Below are 17,599 nucleotides of genomic sequence, written 5' to 3'. Positions count from 1 at the left end.
GTTGTTAACATACCCCTGTATGCCTTGATGGTAGAGGAGGAAAAATTCCGCTTCCTTCGTAGGTATAACAGGAAGTCAGCAATCTGAGCTACAGAGGTACTGGATGAGGAAACAGAGTTGACTCTGCACCATTCTCTAAAAACCTCCCACTTGGATTGATAAACCCTGATGGTCGAAGTCCTTCTAGCTCTTGCAATACCCCTAGCTGCCTCCTTCGAAAAACCTCTAGCTCTTGTGAGTTTTTCGATAGTCTGAAGGCACTTAGATGAAGATTTTGGAGACTTTGATTGTACCTTTCCAAGCAGGGTTGTTTGAGTAAATCTACTCTTAATGGAAGGCTTCTTGGAGTGTCCACCATCCATTCCAGTACCTCTGTGAACCATTCTCTTGAGGGCCAAAAGGGGGCCACTAGAGTCATTCTGGTCCCTTCGTGTAACACAAACTTTTGTAACACTTTGTAAAGGATCTTGAACGGTGGAAAAACGTACACATCCAGAATGGACCAATCTAACAGGAAAGCATCTATGTGGACTGCTTCGAGATCTGGCACAGGGGAGCAATAAATCTCTAGCCTCTTTGTCTTCGAGGTCGCGAATAGGTCTATGCAAGGGCGACCCCAAAGTCGCCACAGATTCTTGCAGACTTCTTGATGGAGTGTCCATTTTGTGGACAGAATTTCACCTCTCCTGCTGAGGCTGTCTGCCATCACATTCTTCTCCCCCTGAATGAACCTTGTAATTAGGACTACATTCCTTTCCTTTGCCCAGATGAGGAGATTCCTCGCAGTCTCGTAAAGGGACATCGAGTGGGTTCCGCCTTGCTTGGCAATGTAAGCCAATGCGGTGGTGTTGTCGGCATTGACCTGCACCACTTTGTTCAAAACTGACCCTTTGAAGCTTCTGAGGGCCAACAGGACTGCTAACAATTCCTTTTGGTTGATGCGGAAGCTCTTCTGAACCTCTGTTCACAACCCCGAAACTTCCAACTTGCCCAATGTTGCTCCCCACCCCGAGTCCAAGGCTTCGGACCACAACACAAGGTCTGTGTTCTTCTGTTCAAAGGGGTGACCTTCTTGAAACCTGTTCGGATCATTCCACCACTGAAGGCAACTTCTTATGGATTCCGTGATTGGAATGCACATCGTCTCTAGATCCTTCTCCTTGTTCCAAAGATGATTGAGGTGGAATTGTAGAGGATGAAGATTCAGCCTTCCTAGAGAGACAAACTGTTCCAACAAGGAGAGAGTTCCCAACAGACTCATCCACTTCATCGCAGAACACTTCTGCTTCTTTGGAAAAAGATTGCAGTTTCAAGACGGCTTGCTCCGTCCTTAAGGGAGACGGAAAAGCCCGAAAAACTCAACTCTCAATCACCATCCCCAAATAAAGTATCTTTTGTGATGGTGTCAGAAGAGACTTGTCCTTGGTGACAAGAAGACCCAATTCTTCTGTTAGTCTCAAAGTTATCTGAAGATCCTTCAGGCAATGATCGTAGGAGTGAGCTCTGAGAAGCCAATCGTCTAGATACAGGGAGGCTCTGATGCCTCTTGAGTGCAGTATTCTTGCTACATTGAGCATTAGTTTCGTAAATATTTGAGGGGCGGTGCTGAGGTCGAAACACAGGGCTCGACACTGAAACACTTCCCCCTTGAAGACGAACCTCAGATAATGCTTGAAGCTCGGATGAATGGGGATGTGAAAGTAAGCGTCCTGGAGGTCTAATGAGACCATCCAGTCGCCCTTTCTTACTGCTGCAAGGACTGACTTTGAAGTCTCCATGGAGAACTTCGTCTTCTGGACAAACGTGTTGAGTGCACTTACGTCCAGGACTGGACGCCATCCCCCCGAATTCTTGGGAACCAGGAACAGGCGGTTGTAAAAGCCTGGTGACCGCAAGTCCCGCACCCTCTCTATGGCCCCCTTCTCTAACAAGAGAGACACTTGGAGTTGTAAAGCCTGCCTCTTTGACTCCTCTCTGTATCTGGGAGAGAGATCTACTGGAGCTAAAACCAAAGGAGGTTTCCCTATAAAAGGGATTTTGTAACCCTTCTTCAGAAGTTGTACTGACCAAAGGTCTGCTCCCCTCTTCTCCCACGCTCGCCAGAAGTTGTGTAGTCTGGCTCCTACTGCCTGTAGGCGAAAACAGTCAGACTCTGCTTCGCCCGGTTCTGAATCCTCTCCTCTTTGCTCTCCTTCCATCGGGCCTGGAGCTACCCCTGCTGGAAGTCTTCCCTCAAAAGGGCTGAGAACACTTAAAGAATGGTGTTTCTTCCTTTGGCTTGCGGCTAGAGAAGGAAGTTGGTAGGACCTTTCTTGCCGTCTTTGAGACCAGATCTTGGGTTGCTTTCTATGTTAATGCGGATGAAAGCTCTCTAATCAGTTCTTGTGGAAAAAGAGAGGAAGACAGAGGTGCATATAGCAGTTCCGATTTCTGAAAGGGAGTAACCCCAAGAGACAGAAACAAACACATCTGAGCTCTTTTCTTAAGGATCCCTGCTGAGAAAAGCGCTGCCAACTCATTAGATCAGTCTAGTAACGCCTTCTCCATACAGGACATGATGTGGATTAGACTAGTAGTGTCACCCTCTTTAAGGGCAGAAACCTTCTTGCCAAAAGCTCCCAGAGTCCAGTCAAGGAAATTGAAAACCTCGAAGGCTCCAAAGACGCCTTTGAGAAGATGATCTAACTCCGAAGTTAACCAGAGAATCTTGGTCTTCCTCAAGGCCGACCGATGAGGAGCGTCTACTAGACTTGAGAAATCTCCTTGGGCAGAGGCAGGAACTCCCAAGCCGAGAACTTCTCCCGTCTCATACCAGATACTAGATCTAGATGCTAGTCTAGTCAGAGGAAAAGCAAAGGCTGCCTTTCCTTGGTCCTTTTTGGACTCCATCCAGTCTCCCATCATCCTTAGAGCTCTCTTTCATGACCGTGACAGAACCATTTTGGTAAAAAGAGACTTCTTCGAGGCCTTCCCAAGCATGAATTCTGAGGGTGGCGAACATGGAGCAACGGGCACGAAAGAATCTGGAAACTCATCGTTAAAAACTTTCGTGAGTTTCTTAAGATCCACTGAAGGACGAAACGACTTAGAATCTTCTCCTTCTGATAACTCCTCAAATAATTCAACAGGAGAAAGGTGATTGTCGATGTTTTCCTCTGACAAAGCCCAAACGGAAGTAGCGATGTTGTGCTTACAGTATCAGGATACATTTCATTAAGGTCCTGACTTCTGGCGTCAAGAGACCCCAGATCATCATGTCTGTCACCTTGTTGATCTAACGCTTGCCGCTCGGTGAAACGCTCGCGATCAAAGCGATCAGAACTAGTGTTCTTGATCTCAACATCCGAGGCTCTCATCCTCACTTCTTGACTCCCAGCATCACGTAAAGATGATCGACGCTCAGTGTTACGTTCTGCTTGACGCTCAACGTCGCGTCCTGTTTAACGCTCGACACCGCGTACCACTTGACGCTCGACGTCCTGTCTGGCTGCTTGCCGCCGCGTCCTGGAGGACGCTCGACATCACGTCTCGCTGGACGTTCAACGTCCCGTTTTGCTGGACGCTCGACGTCACGTCTAGCTGGACGCTCGACGTCACGTTTTGCTGGACGTTCGAGATCACATCTTGTAGGACGTTCAACGTCACGTTTAGTAGAACACTCGGCGCCTCGCTCTGTAGGACGCTCGACGTCACGTTTTGCTGGACGCTCGAGATTACGTCCTGTAGGACGTTCAATGTCACGTTTAGGAGGACGCTCGGCGCCTCGCTCTGTTGGACGCTCGATGTCACGTCTGGCCGCTTGACGCTCAATGTCACGTCTGGCTGCTTGACACCTGATGTCACGTTTGGTTGCTTGACGTTTGGGGTCAAGATTATGTCCGCTTTCCTTATGAGGAACAGTATCACGACATTTAACGGGGGAGATGGAAAGACGTTCGTCGTCAAGAACCTCTCGACTAACAGCCTTACGCCGCTTGGCGGCCAGAAGAGAAGCTTCCTGATGTTCAGGATCCAGGCATGCTAATCTTTTATTGTCTGTAGATTAGTAACTTTGAATGAACGAAGAGAGTCTCTGTTGCATCTCTTGTAGCATATTAAAATTCGGGTCAACTCGTTGTGATACAGGGGACGTCACGTCTAACACGAGTTCGCTCTCCACGCCGCTCAAAGAACGCTCAGAGCATCCAGAGGGCGATAACCAGTCTGACGGCGGAAGAGGAGCATGAATCATGGTCAAGCCCGGTTCAGACAACTGACCAGCAACTGGACAATTCTTGACAGAATCCGACGTCCTTTCAGGAAGTTTGGCAGGCAAGCTCTCTTCGGAAGAAGGAAAATGCTCCGAACTGCTCCAGCGGCTACAACCAGGAGCTTGCGGTGTCATGGTAGGACACTGGTTGACTTTATCCATTTTCCTCTTAAGAGGTCTGGAAGCTTGACGCCAGCCTCTTTAAGGTACTGCGTCATCCGAGGATGATGAAATCACTTTAACCTCACCTTTCCCATGGTGAGGGCGAACGTCCTGTGAAACGTCAACAGGTATGCTCAAGGCGACGTCTGCTCGGGAGCTAAAGCCTCTCGTTTCCTTTCGTCGTTCGACATTCCTTCTCCCAGGGGTTGGGGCGCTTGGAAGAGGTCTAAGACTAGGAGAACGACAGGCCCAAGCAGGCGCAACCTCCATTGCACTAAATAAATTCACTGCACTTCTAGCAGTGTCACATTTTAACTGCTTCACATCGGACATCAATTGCGTTCTGTCCACAGCGAGCGATTCAACCCTCGCGCCCAGAGCTTGAATAGCCACCATCATATCCTTTAGCGTAGGCTCATTAGCGGTACAGTAACAGTAGTGGGATCAGAAACTACCACTACAGGGGAAGGATTAGGTTCAGTGACACGGGAAGAGGAAAAGTCTCTGGAAGAATGAGAAGAACTTCGTCTCAGCCTATCTCTCTCTAGTTTACGCGTATAGCGGTCAAACTCTAGCCACTCACTCTCAGATAAAAGAATGTATTCGTCACAACGATCACCCAACTCACATACTTTACCTCTGCATTTAACGCAGAGAGAATGGGGATCAATAGAGGCCTTAGCCAACCGGGTCTTACACCCACTCACACACATTCTAAAAGTTAAAGGGGGGGTGGCCATTTTGAATATTTATAAGAGAGATCAACAAGCAAGGGTCAAAATATCAAAATCCAAAAGTAATTCAAGAATACCCAAAAGAAAATCCAAACAAGCGAGAGTCAAAACCAAATTATTGTACATCACCAAAGTAAACTGCAATAAATCAGGTAAATAGCGAGTAGAATATCCAACGATGTCGCCGCTTGCGGCGGCAGGGAAGATCTGAAGAATCATGGAATAGGTTCCAGGTACCTCACTGGAGGGCGCGCAGGTGGTACACCTGGCTATCCAATTGGCGATTGGCGCGAGTTTTGAAATTTCTGCCGTGACGTCAGGGATGTAAGCTATATATATAACTACCGTAAGTTATATGTTTAAAACTGGTCATTATTGTAATTTTATCTAATCACCCTCCGGAGGAGGCTGAACGGGAAGAGGCAAAGGGGAAAGTACAAGACGCTGGAGAAGGATGTCCCGACTTCTTCCACCTTGGAGAGGATCCCGAGGGAGAAGAATCCCTTTCAGACTTCTACCTTTTCCCACTGTACAATTCCCACTGCAAGGATGGTCACTCTTGACACTCGTCGTATGGAGAAGCCAGCGTGTAGGAGTGTCTTCTGCATGCAGGATTAGACGTAAACATTCCGGAAGAGCGGCCCACCACTATGCAAGGAAAACCTGCATAATTGCAAGTACTCAGAGAACCACAAACACCTGAAAAGTAAAAGCAGGAAATCTTTTAGTTTTACGACCAATGAATCACAATGGTTAACAGGAAAGAGAAAAGTCACGTCTTCACTCAACAGAGCTAAAAGCAAAAGTGAGGTTCTCGCTGAGTGAGTGTGTGAGTAGGATGGACGGTCTACCCTTTCACTATCCCTGCTAACTAGCAGAGGGTTGTTGACACTTCGCATAAAAGTTTATGGCTAGTAGATTTGTATTCGTATAAGAACAAAAACGTTTTAGGGGTCCTCTTCTAATCAATCTCATCATTATCATTATCAATTCTCCTAAAGAGTGTTGTTTATTTGCATTTTGATGTCAAGTTGAATTCTGATGTTAAAGTACACTCATGCTCTAAAGAAAGTCAGCAAGGCTATATTATGATGATAAAAGTTATCTGAGTTAATCTAGGTTATGGTACTCTATTTTCTCGCCAATGATGATTTCGCCTGAAGAAAAGGTTGTGCGACATGAGTTTCGTCATATTTCCAATATGGAATATAAAGTCAAATAAGTAATATGTTATTTTTATTAATAAAATAAATTTTTGAATATACTTACCCGGTGATTATATAAGCTGCAACTCTGTTGCTCGACAGAAAACTCTACGTTCAAAATACGCCAGCGATCGCTATGCAGGTAGGGGGTGTACATCAACAGCGCCATCTGTCTAGCAGGTACTCAGTACTCAATGTAAACACAGAACCAATTTTCTCCTCGGTCCACTGGGTCTCTATTGGGGAGGAAGGGAGGGTCCTTTAATATATAATCACCGGGTAAGTATATTCAAAAATTTATTTTATTAATAAAAATAACATTTTTCAATATTAAACTTAGCCGGTGATTATATAAGCTGATTCACACCCAGGGGGGTGGGTAGAGACCAGCATTACTTGTTTACATTATTATGAGCTAAGTATTTTGTATTTCATTTTAGCAGTTATTCAAAATAACAAACATAAAATAAATAAGTACCTGGTAAGGAAGTCGACTTGAACAATTACTCTGCCTTTTTAAGTACGTCTTCCTTACGGAGCCTCGCGATCCTCTTAGGATGCTGAGCGACCCCTAGGATCTGAAGTATCAAGGGTTGCAACCCATACAACAGGACCTCATCAAAACCTCTAATCTAGGCGCTTCTCAAGAAATGACTTTGACCACCCGCCAAATCAAGTAGGATGCGAAAGGCTTCTTAGCCTTCCGGACAACCCAAAAACAATAATAAAACATTTCAAGAGAAAGATTAAAAAGGTTATGGAATTAGGGAATTGTAGTGGTTGAGCCCTCACCCACTACTGCACTCGTTGCTACGAATGGTCCCAGAGTGTAGCAGTTCTCGTAAAGAGACTGGACATTCTTAAGATAAAAAGACGCGAACACTGACTTGCTTTTCCAATAGGTTGCGTCAATTATACTTTGCAGAGATCTATTTTGTTTAAAGGCCACGGAAGTTGCGACAGCTCTAACTTCGTGTGTCCTTACCTTCAGCAAAGCTTGGTCTTCCTCATTCAGATGGGAATGAGCTTCTCGTATAAACAGTCTGATAAAATAGGATAAAGCATTCTTTTACATAGGCAAAGATGGTTTCTTAACTGAACACCATAAAGCTTCAGACGGGTCTCGTAAAGGTTTTTAAATAGAACTTAAGAGCTCTTACAGGACATAAGACTCTTTCTAGTTCATTTCCAACCATACGATAAGTTTGGAATATCGAACGATATTGGCCAAGGCCGAGAAGGCAGCTCGTGTTTGGCTAGAAAACCAAGTTGTAGAACATGTAGCCGTTTCGGATGAGAAGCCGATGTTCTTGCTGAAGGCATGAATCTCACTGACTCTTTTAGCTGTGGCTAAGCATACCAGGAAAAGAGTCTTTAAGGTGAGATCTTTCAGGGAGGCTGATTGTAGCGGTTCGAACCTGTCTGACATAAGGAATCTTAGTACCACGTCTAAATTCCAACCAGGTGTAACCAAACGACGCTCCTTCGTGGTCTCAAAAGACTTAAGGAGGTCCTGTAGATCTTTATTGTTGGAAAGATCTAAGCCTCTGTGACGGAAGACTGATGCCAACATGCTTCTGTAACCCTTGATAGTGGGAGCTGAAAGAGATCGTTCTTTCCTCAGATATAAGAGGAAGTCAGCTATTTGAGTTACAGAGGTACTGGTCGAGGATACGGATACTGACTTGCACCAGTTTCGGAAGATTTCCCACATCGATTGGTAGACTCTAAGGGTGGATGTTCTCCTTGCTCTAGCAATCGCTCTGGTTGCCTCCTTCGAAAAGCCTCTAGCTCTCGAGAGTCTTTCGATAGTCTGAAGGCAGTCAGACGAAGAGCGTGGAGGCCTTGGTGTACCTTCTTTACGCGTGGCTGACGTAGAAGGTCCACCCTTGGGGGAAGTGTTCTGGGAACGTCTACTAGCCATCGAAGTACCTCGGTGAACCATTCTCTCGCGGGCCAGAGGGAAGCAACTAGCGTCAACCTTGTCCCTTCGTGAGAGGCGAACTTCTGCAGTACCTTGTTGACAATCTTGAACGGAGGGAATGCATATAGATCTAGATGTGACCAATCTAGTAGAAAGGCATCTATATGAACTGCTGCTGGGTCCGGGATTGGTGAGCAAAATATTGGGAGCCTCTTGGTCATCGAGGTTGCAAAGAGATCTATGGTTGGCTGGCCCCAGGTGGCCCAAAGTCTCTTGCATACATCCTTGTGGAGGGTCCATTCTGTTGGAATTATTTGTCCCTTCCGACTGAGACAATCTGCCATGACATTCAAGTTGCCTTGGATGAACCTCGTTACTAGTGATATGTCTAGACCTTTTGACCAGGTGAGGAGGTCCCTTGCGATCTCGTACAATGTCAGAGAGTAGGTCCCTCCTTGCTTGGAGATGTACAGTACGCCAAAGCCGTGGTGTTGTCCGAGTTCACCTCCACCACTTTGCCTTGAAGGAGAGACCTGAAGCTTTTCCAGGTCAGACTTACTGCCAGTAGCTCCTTGCAGTTGAAATGCATTGTCCTTTGACTCGAGTTCCATAATCCCGAGCATTCCCGACCGTCTAATGTCGCACCCCAGCCTACGTCCGATGCGTCCGAGAAGAGAACGTGGTTGGGAGTCTGAACAGTCAGGGGAAGACCCTCTCTAAGGTTGATATAGTCCTTTCACCAAGTCAGACAAGACTTTATCTTTCCGGAAACCGGGATCGAGACCGCTTCTAGCGTCTTGTCCTTTTTCCAGTGAAAAGCTAGATGGTATAGAAGAGGACGGAGGTGTAGTCTTCCTAGTGACACAAATTGATCCACGGATGACAGTGTCCCTACCAGACTCATCCACAGCCTGACTGGGCAGCGTTCCTTCTTCAGCATCTTCTGGATGGATAGCAGGGCTGGGGGCTGATCGTCTTGTTCAGCAACGTCCTCATCAGAGGGTTCCTCATCCGAAACTGATGAGGAAACGGCAACGGAGTGGGCAACGTCTGACTCGCTGAATCCGGTCGCACTGGTGGATGCGTGACGGAGCCGGACGCAATATCATGGAACTGCTGCACAGTCTGTGAACTGTCAACAACCATGGGTGCGCGAGGAAGTACAGCGTCAACCCGAAACTGTCTAGACTGTCTGGGTTGTGCAGTCAACACCCTACCGGGTTGCTGAGGTTGACGCACTGCGTCACAACAAGTCACCTCTGCTGGTTGTTGAACGTCCTGAACGTCAACAACCACCTCCGAGCGTCGCTTAACGTCAACGTGCGACTGGCAACCCACACTGGGTCGCATCGGTGGAGGAACCACCTCAACTGGCAGACGCGAGTAGGTTACCTCAGCGTCAACAGGGCGCACAACCGACCGGTTGGAAGGTTGTTGGCCAGAAGGAGGAACCACCTCAACTGGCAGACGCGAGTAGGTTACCTCAGCGTCAACAGGGCGCACAACCAACCGGTTGGAAGGTTGTTGGCCAGAAGGTTCTTCTCTGCATTAAAGTCCTCTATCAAGGACGCAAGCTTGGACTGCATGTCTTGCAGCAAAGCCCATTTAGGGTCTACGGGAGCAGGTGTGGCAACAGACGGGGTTAGCGACTGAGGCGGAACCATTTACCATCCCTGAAAGCCTTGTTATGTGTGACATAATAGTACAGCAAAACTTCAAAGGCTCGACAAAAGTTGAGAAGTTGACCTGTAAACAACTTGGAGCGTCTCCTGGCTAGGCGCCAGGGCGAGTCTACCAGAATTGAGAAGTCTATCTGGGCAGAGGCAAGAACTCCCAAGCCGAGAACTTCTCTCGTGTCCTATCAGACTCTCGCTCTATAAGCCAGTTTAAAAGAAGGGAAAACAAAGGCTGTATCCCTAAAACTCCTCCTGGTGCAAAAACCAGTCGCCTAGCCAACGTAACGCTCTCTAGGAGAGCGAGAGAGCACTAGCTTAAAAACAACGGCTTCGAAGTAGCTAGGCCTAGTGTAAGTTCCGACGTTTAGGCGAATGAGGAGCAGCAGTTACAAGATCCGGACGAAGATCCTTAAAAAATCATCATGATTTAATTAAAGTCCATAGGAGGCTAAGCAGCTTAAGGCTCCTCTCCAAATGACAGAGTCCTCAAGGGAATATCAGTAGGAGGGAGAACAGCACTTTCTCATCTACAGGAACCTTGTCCGATAAAAGCTAGGTTACCTCAGTGAGTCTCTCACTGGTGCATTAGTAGCAGACCAGAAGGCAACGTCATGTAACTGCTTGACAGTCTGTGAACTGTCAACAACTGAACTGTCAACCACAACAGGTGCGTGAGGACATACAGTGTTCACTCGAGACTGCTTTGACTGTCTATACTGAGCAGTCAAAACAACTCTAGAATGCGGAGGTTGACGCACCGCGTCAAAACATAACAACTTAGACTGTTGTTGTACCTCGCGAACGTCAACGGAAGGTTCCGTGCGTTACTGAACGTCAACATGCGGCTGGCAGGGTACACTGGAACGCATGGGTGGCGGGACTCTCTCAGCTGGAGTGCAGCAGAAGGTCGCCTCAGCGTCCACAGGACGCACAACCGTGGTTGGTTGTAGGCTAGAGGTTGGTGCAGTGTGAACCTTCTCCGCACGAAAGTCCCGCATCTGCGGCAACAGACGGTGTGACTGCCTGATGCGGTACCGCTTTGCCTCTCTTAGGAGGTGAACAGTCGTCGGAAGACTGCAGCGAGTCCGAACTGACCCAGTGGCTACAACTGGGCCGTTGGACTTGCGCGGAAGGGACCGACTTGCGCTTAATAAGCTGCGAGACCTTGCTCCATGGTTTCTTACGAGAAACCTCTTCCGCAGACGAGAAATAAATGGGCTCTCTCGTCTTTGTGTGGGTGGGGCGATCTTGGGTAGATACGCCCGAAACCACGGAGGGAAACGTCTGTTCGTTGATCAAGGCCTGACGAACCCATAAGTCGTTCGACATTACTTCTCCCCTGGGCTTGGGAGCTTGCAAGAGGTCCCGGACTAGGTGAACGACAGGCACGAACAGACAAACCCTCGGACGCAACACTGTAACACTTTGCGCATATCACTTTATCACTTTGATTTTCTGTTTTGCACTTATTTCACTGAAATCGAAACTTTTACTGATTTCTACCTGAAACACGCAATTCTACCCTCATTAAAAGGTAGTAATTGCGAAATCAGTCGTATACTGCAGCTCATTAATACTAGCAAAAAACAGAAAACATATATAAAGATAAAAAATTCAGTGGCTGGGAAAGAGACTAAACACTAGTTCAAATAAACTACGTTTACAATCTCTCACCGCACATAGCCTGGGGACAAGAATAAAACCCTAGAAACGTTTTACCTTCTTCCCCGTACAGCGACTAGGGACGAGAGAAACACGAGAACAACGTTACCCGCTTGAACGGAACGTTTTCTCTCCTCTCTCTCCCTCCGTCTCTATCTCTCTCTCTCTTTCTCTCTTGATTTCGCACCTAAGAGAAGAGCCCAATTATATATCGTCAAAAAAAAACATGTTATTTGACTAAAGGAAAAAAACTGAAAGGTTTTCCAATAAAAAGTTCCTTTAATTTAGAATTTAAAACATTAAAGCTAAGAAAGAATGAACAAAACGTCAGAATCGATTTACTCTTACTGCAAAGTGAAACCGTGATACACTCTCTCTCTATCGTAACGATAGAGCGCATGTTGAACGTCCTGAACGTCAACAACTGCGTAGTCTAAAAAACTAAACGTTAGTTCATCTTTGAAAACAGTACGAAGACTATCAAAGAAATTCTTTCATAAAACATTAAATTTAAAAAGTTTTAAATTCTTTAAAGGCTAAATACGATATAACGGGCTCAACGTTGATTAACTTCGGTTCCAAGTTAGGACCGCCTACTATCAGGAAAGGTCGCATATAAACAAAACATAAAAATTATCTTTATATGTTTATAATAAATGGAAAGTTAATCGAAGAGGCCTAATAAAGGCGGAGAGATATAAAATATATAGATCTATAACGTGTTAAGCAAAATTACTAAAAACCTAAACACACTTCCGTCTAAGGGAAGGGTCGGCCATTTAAAAGTGAAAGAGAGTCCATACTCTCTTTGTCACCCTAATTAAATCTATCCAAAACGAGTTCAAGTTTTGAGATGAAGATAAAACACCTGCATAGCGAAAGCTCAAAACTAGAATAGTGTACTTCACCAAATAGTTGTGAAAACAAATCCAGTTAGTAACAGCGTATTAGTAGGTCTTGCCGGTAGCCCGACAGAGAGAAAATTGGTTCTGTGTTTACATTGAGTACTGAGTACCTGCTAGACAGATGGCGCTGTTGATGTACACCCCCTACCTGCATAGCGATCGCTGGCGTATTTTGAACGTAGAGTTTTCTGTCGAGCAACAGAGTTGCAGCTTATATAATCACCGGCTAAGTTTAATATTGAAAAATCTTATATATAAGAGATGAAAATATATCAAGTACTGTGGTATTGCAAATTTAATGCAGTTGTGGGGAGAGGTGCTAGTCTCAGGCCTTTGTGGAAGCTTTTTAGTTTTTCTGTCATGTAATCATCATTTACTATCTTAAAGCAAGTAAAACTTTTCAAACACTTATGCTAAAGCATGCAGATGTTTTGATACTTCATCAGTTTCTTACAACATTTAATTTGGCTACATAATGGCAGTTGTGCGTGTAAGAAGTGAGTGTTTTGACAAAAATAATTCAAAAGCTATATAATATGATATCTGACCTCACTACTCTATATTCAGTAAGAAATACAGTAACCCACTGCTCTAAAGAAAGGTTCATCTGTCAAAAATTATATTTGTTATAACAGCAACTTTTCATATTTTCTAAATCTGAAAAGGACTTGAGCCTTCAAACCATTCCTCCCAAACTTGTGTTAAGGGATAAGTTAACCTGTGCAATACTATCAGGAAAACAAGGAAAGCTACCCAAAGCCAGATGAAGCATAATGTGCAAGGTTAGGATGTATTTAATTACAGTATTTTCTATGACAGATGGTAATGTAGGGTAAGTTAAGTAAGGGAGAGAGGGGTTTCAGGTCACAATATTCATATTGTATTAGGCAAAACCCCACCCCCATATTGGGGTGTATATATGATGATGGCGATGCTCCATAATGCCCTAATTTTCAAACCTATCGCTAAGAATACAGCAGTCTAAGGGGGCATTAACCCCTCTTTAATTAAGTAGATAATAACACAGCTCGTATGTTAGGTTCAGAGGTGTTCTATGAATGAGGGAGGTCCTGTCCGTCATTATACAAAGGCTCCACAATATTTTCTAACGTCAAGTAAAGACCAATTACATTAAGCTAGGTTAAGTGAGGTTAAATCTGAACAAATCCCTGTAACTATCCTTGCTAGATTTTGGATTTTATCCAATTGGATACTTCAGACAAAGGTAAGGTACTGGGTCCAGTGAGATCATTCAGATCCAACATAAATATATAATTTATGTTAAAAACATCAAACTGATTCAGAAGCAACACTGCAAAATTACCATTTCTTGCTGACATAATACCCACCCCCAAAAGCCATGGTTTCTCAACTTGATCTCTCATAAAAATTACTTGGCATGTCATAACTCCCAGCAATTGATAATACCTCCCAAAATATTCATAAAACTAATTTTACGCAAAAAATTTGTAAAGTTCCGGTGATTTCTTCCATTGTTGCAATTACTACCACTAGTGTTATGGGGTCCTTTGACTGGCCAGACAGTACTACATTGGATCCTTCTCTCTGGTTTCGGTTCACTTTCCCTTTGCCTACTCATACACCGAATAGTCTGGCCTATTTTTTACAAATTCTCCTCTATCCTCATACACCTGCCTTTCTGTAAATTAGGACAATGCAATGACAACATCATAAAATATAAAATTTATCAAGAACCTGATTTTTGTTAAACAATCAAAATCGTGTCTACCTTCTATAATATTAACAACTAGCACAGCATTATATGATGGTAAAAATTAAGTGAAATGGTTAGAAAAAAAAAATCTAATCATAAATACTTAGTGTTATTTTTGTCCGGAGTTCAAAATGTTTAAGTTTGAAGGATTTGCCCTTGAATCCGTGATGACTTTCTTAAGTTTGTTTACGTCCTCCGACTTCAAGATTAAGAGAGATGGACCAGTATCTTGCAGGAGACTGTCTGAATCCTGAAATTTCTCAATTTGCATTTTCTTTCGTATATTTCTTCATTACTTCATATCTAACACAGATAACTGCATTTTAACCTAGTATATTTCAATATTTTGCCAACCTGATTTCCACACGTTTGTCAAAATTATTTTTGGGGATGTATCAAAATTGCAAAATTCAATATGGCGGTACTCTTTCTCTCTTCCACTTCTTGTTTAAGTTTGTTTATTTTATATATGAAAGATCTATTTTATTTTTACCGTTCTTAAAAATTTTATTTCATTTCCTCCATACTTCTCTTGTGGTTTATTTATTTCCTTGTTTCCTTACCTCCCGACTATTTTTCTTGTTGGAGCCCTTGGACTTATAGCCTCCTGCTTTCCCATCTAGGGTAGTAGCTTAGTTAATACTTACTTTTTACTTTTACGGGTTTATTTCTCGCCCTCCATCAAACACTAAAGGTCTGTTCAGGCGGGCCTTGGTGTGTGAAAAAAATAATTTCTTTCCAGTTAATATTTTGCTCTGTATCGTTATCAGTTATTTCGCTAGCATTTGTATTCAGGCTTAATAGTTTTCAGGTCACTATTATAACACTTTCTAAAAAGATAAGTCTTCAGGTTTTTCTTGAAAGCTGCCACATTATTGCTATTCTTGACATCGAGTGGAAGGTCGTTAAAGAGTCTCGGTGCAGCATAACTGAACGTTCTTCCTCCTATTGCATGATTCACACTAATTTCGAATAGTCTATGTGGGTCATCTGCATGTCTAACTCTTACAGCGGCGCTGGTAGCTTCAGGGTAGGGGATCAAGCAATCACGAAGATATTTAGGCTTATCACTTGTTAGTGCTTTGTGAGTCAACAAGCAAATTTTAAATTCAATCCTAGCCTTAACAGGTAACCAATGTAGATCGATCAGTGCAGGAGTTATTCTCTCCCGAAATTTAATGCCTTTTATCAGTCTAGCCGCCCGGTTTTGCACATTTTGAAGCTTTCTTAGTAGTGTATTGGGCAATTTGTAGTACAGAGAATTGCAATAATCAAGCCTTGATATAACATGACTCATCGCTAAAATTTTTGTACTGCCCTCTGTTAAATATTTTCTAATAAATGCTATGTTTCTCAGGTGATAGTTACACACTTTCACTGTGTTCACAATTTGGTCCTTCATTGACAAATTACAGTCTATCAGTACACCCAAATTTTTCACAACAGGCACAATCCCAACATCAGCATCACCAATTTTTATACTTTGATTTAACTGGTAATTCTTCAAAGCCACCTTTGTGCCAAAGAACATACATTCTGTTTTATCATCATTTAATTTGAGCTTTTTCCTCTGCATCCATGTTTTTATTTCAGTCATTATCTCATCAATTTTCTTCTCTGTATCTTGTGTTGTTGAAATTGAGAGGTAAAACTGAGTATCATCTGCATATAGTTTAAAACCCACTTTTTGTTTTTTCAAGATGTGTGATAGCTCGATAGTATATATGTTAAACAAGATAGGGCCCAGGACACTACCCTGTGGTACACCTTCATAAGAATTCTCTCATTGGATCGGTTTCCAGAAACTTCTACCATAGTCTTCCTGTTCACTAAGTAACTCCGCAAAAATTTCAGTGCTTCCTCAGTCACTCCAATAGACTTTAAGTCGTCAAGTAAGTACTCGTGCACAACAGTGTCAAAAGCAGCACTAAGATCTAACATAATTAAAATTCCACACTTTCCCCCATCAAGAAGACCTATCATATCATTCATTATTGAGCACAAAGTAGTTTCTGTAGAATGATTAGCTCTGTAGGCCGATTGATTTTCCGGGAATACCTCTAACTCGTCAATATGCGCCCATAATTGCTCACTTATGACTTTTTCAATAAGCTTTGACATGTAGGATAAATTTGAAATGGGCCTATATGAATCTAGCTCGTTTACATCACCTTTCCCTTTGTAAATTGGTTTGATCAACGCAGTTTTTTCACAGCTAGGAAAACAGGATTGTGATATACTTAGGTTAATTATGTTCAGGTAAATATTATATACAACTTGCTTGTTTAGAGCTTCACTTATTGAACTGTTTGGGAAAGGGTCGTTTCCACAATATGTATTCTTCATCTCTCTCATAACCTTTAACAAGTCGCACATATTTATTTCCTTAAATTTTATTAACTTCTTTCCCTCCTTCACTGGCATAGCTGACTGTCCTTCCAAGTGATTTTGGGGGGAGCCTCTATAGATTTTATCAATTTTTTTCACTAAAGAATATAGCAAAACTCTCTGCACAAACATTGTCAGCCAAGACATATTTTTTCTTTAATCCCATCAAATCATCAAGGTTTTTGTGAAAGTCCTTCATGTTATTGGTTTTTTTACATTCGCTGTTGTAGAATTTTCTTTTTGTTTTTTCTAACAGGATGTTATAGTCATTTCTGGCCTTATTATATAGATTTCTGGCTTGTAAGGATTTGGCTCTTTTCCATCTACCTTCCATCTTACGTCTGTGTCTTTTTGCCTTTAATAGCTCACTATTATACCATCTAACATTTTCGCGTACCACTATTTGTTTGTTCTTTATGGGACACATGGTATCGTACATTTTTCCAAAATTGTCGTTGTATTTCTTGGTATAGCACCCAACACATTCTGTCTACCATATGTTCACATTGTGTGTTCACACAAGACATTTGCGCTACACTAGCTTCAATAAAATTCTCAGCATCAAAATTTTCCCGTTCCCTATATGTGATCCATTTTTTCAATAATCTGGTGCAATTTATATTAACATTAAAGGTGATGAGTTTATGTGTTTTTGAGATCTCAAAGTCTGGTTCCACTTCAAGGTTTTTTATTAGGTCTGAGTCTTTTCCACATATGACCAAGTCGAGTGTATGACCACCTACTGACGTTGATACCAAAACACTGTTTATTAAATTAAACATCTCAAATACTTCCTTGAGTTCTTTAGCCTTATTATCATTTTCATCATCTACCCAACAGTTGAAGTCTCCACCAATTAATGTATTTTTAATATCATCCACCACACCCACAAGAATACTAAATTCTTCAATGAATTTAGTCATATTACTCCCTGGTGGTCTATATAATGATATTATATT

The 17,599-nt window shown here is 43.2% G+C and overlaps 1 long non-coding RNA gene across 1 annotated transcript in view; it reads right to left on the bottom strand.

Moving 5' to 3' along the window:
- LOC137622806 (uncharacterized) overlaps nucleotides 1-14,440 on the bottom strand; it is a 66,140-nt gene extending 51,700 nt beyond the window's left edge. Inside the window, exon 1 of the long non-coding RNA XR_011040479.1 lies at nucleotides 14,356-14,440. This is a non-coding gene — a long non-coding RNA (uncharacterized lncRNA). The remainder of the gene's footprint in view (nucleotides 1-14,355) is intronic.
- Between the last annotated feature and the right edge of the window lie 3,159 nt (nucleotides 14,441-17,599).

This window comes from Palaemon carinicauda, chromosome 29 (genome assembly GCF_036898095.1).
Source record: "Palaemon carinicauda isolate YSFRI2023 chromosome 29, ASM3689809v2, whole genome shotgun sequence".
Taxonomy (NCBI): domain Eukaryota; kingdom Metazoa; phylum Arthropoda; class Malacostraca; order Decapoda; family Palaemonidae; genus Palaemon; species Palaemon carinicauda.
This window is presented reverse-complemented; position numbering and strand designations above follow the sequence as displayed.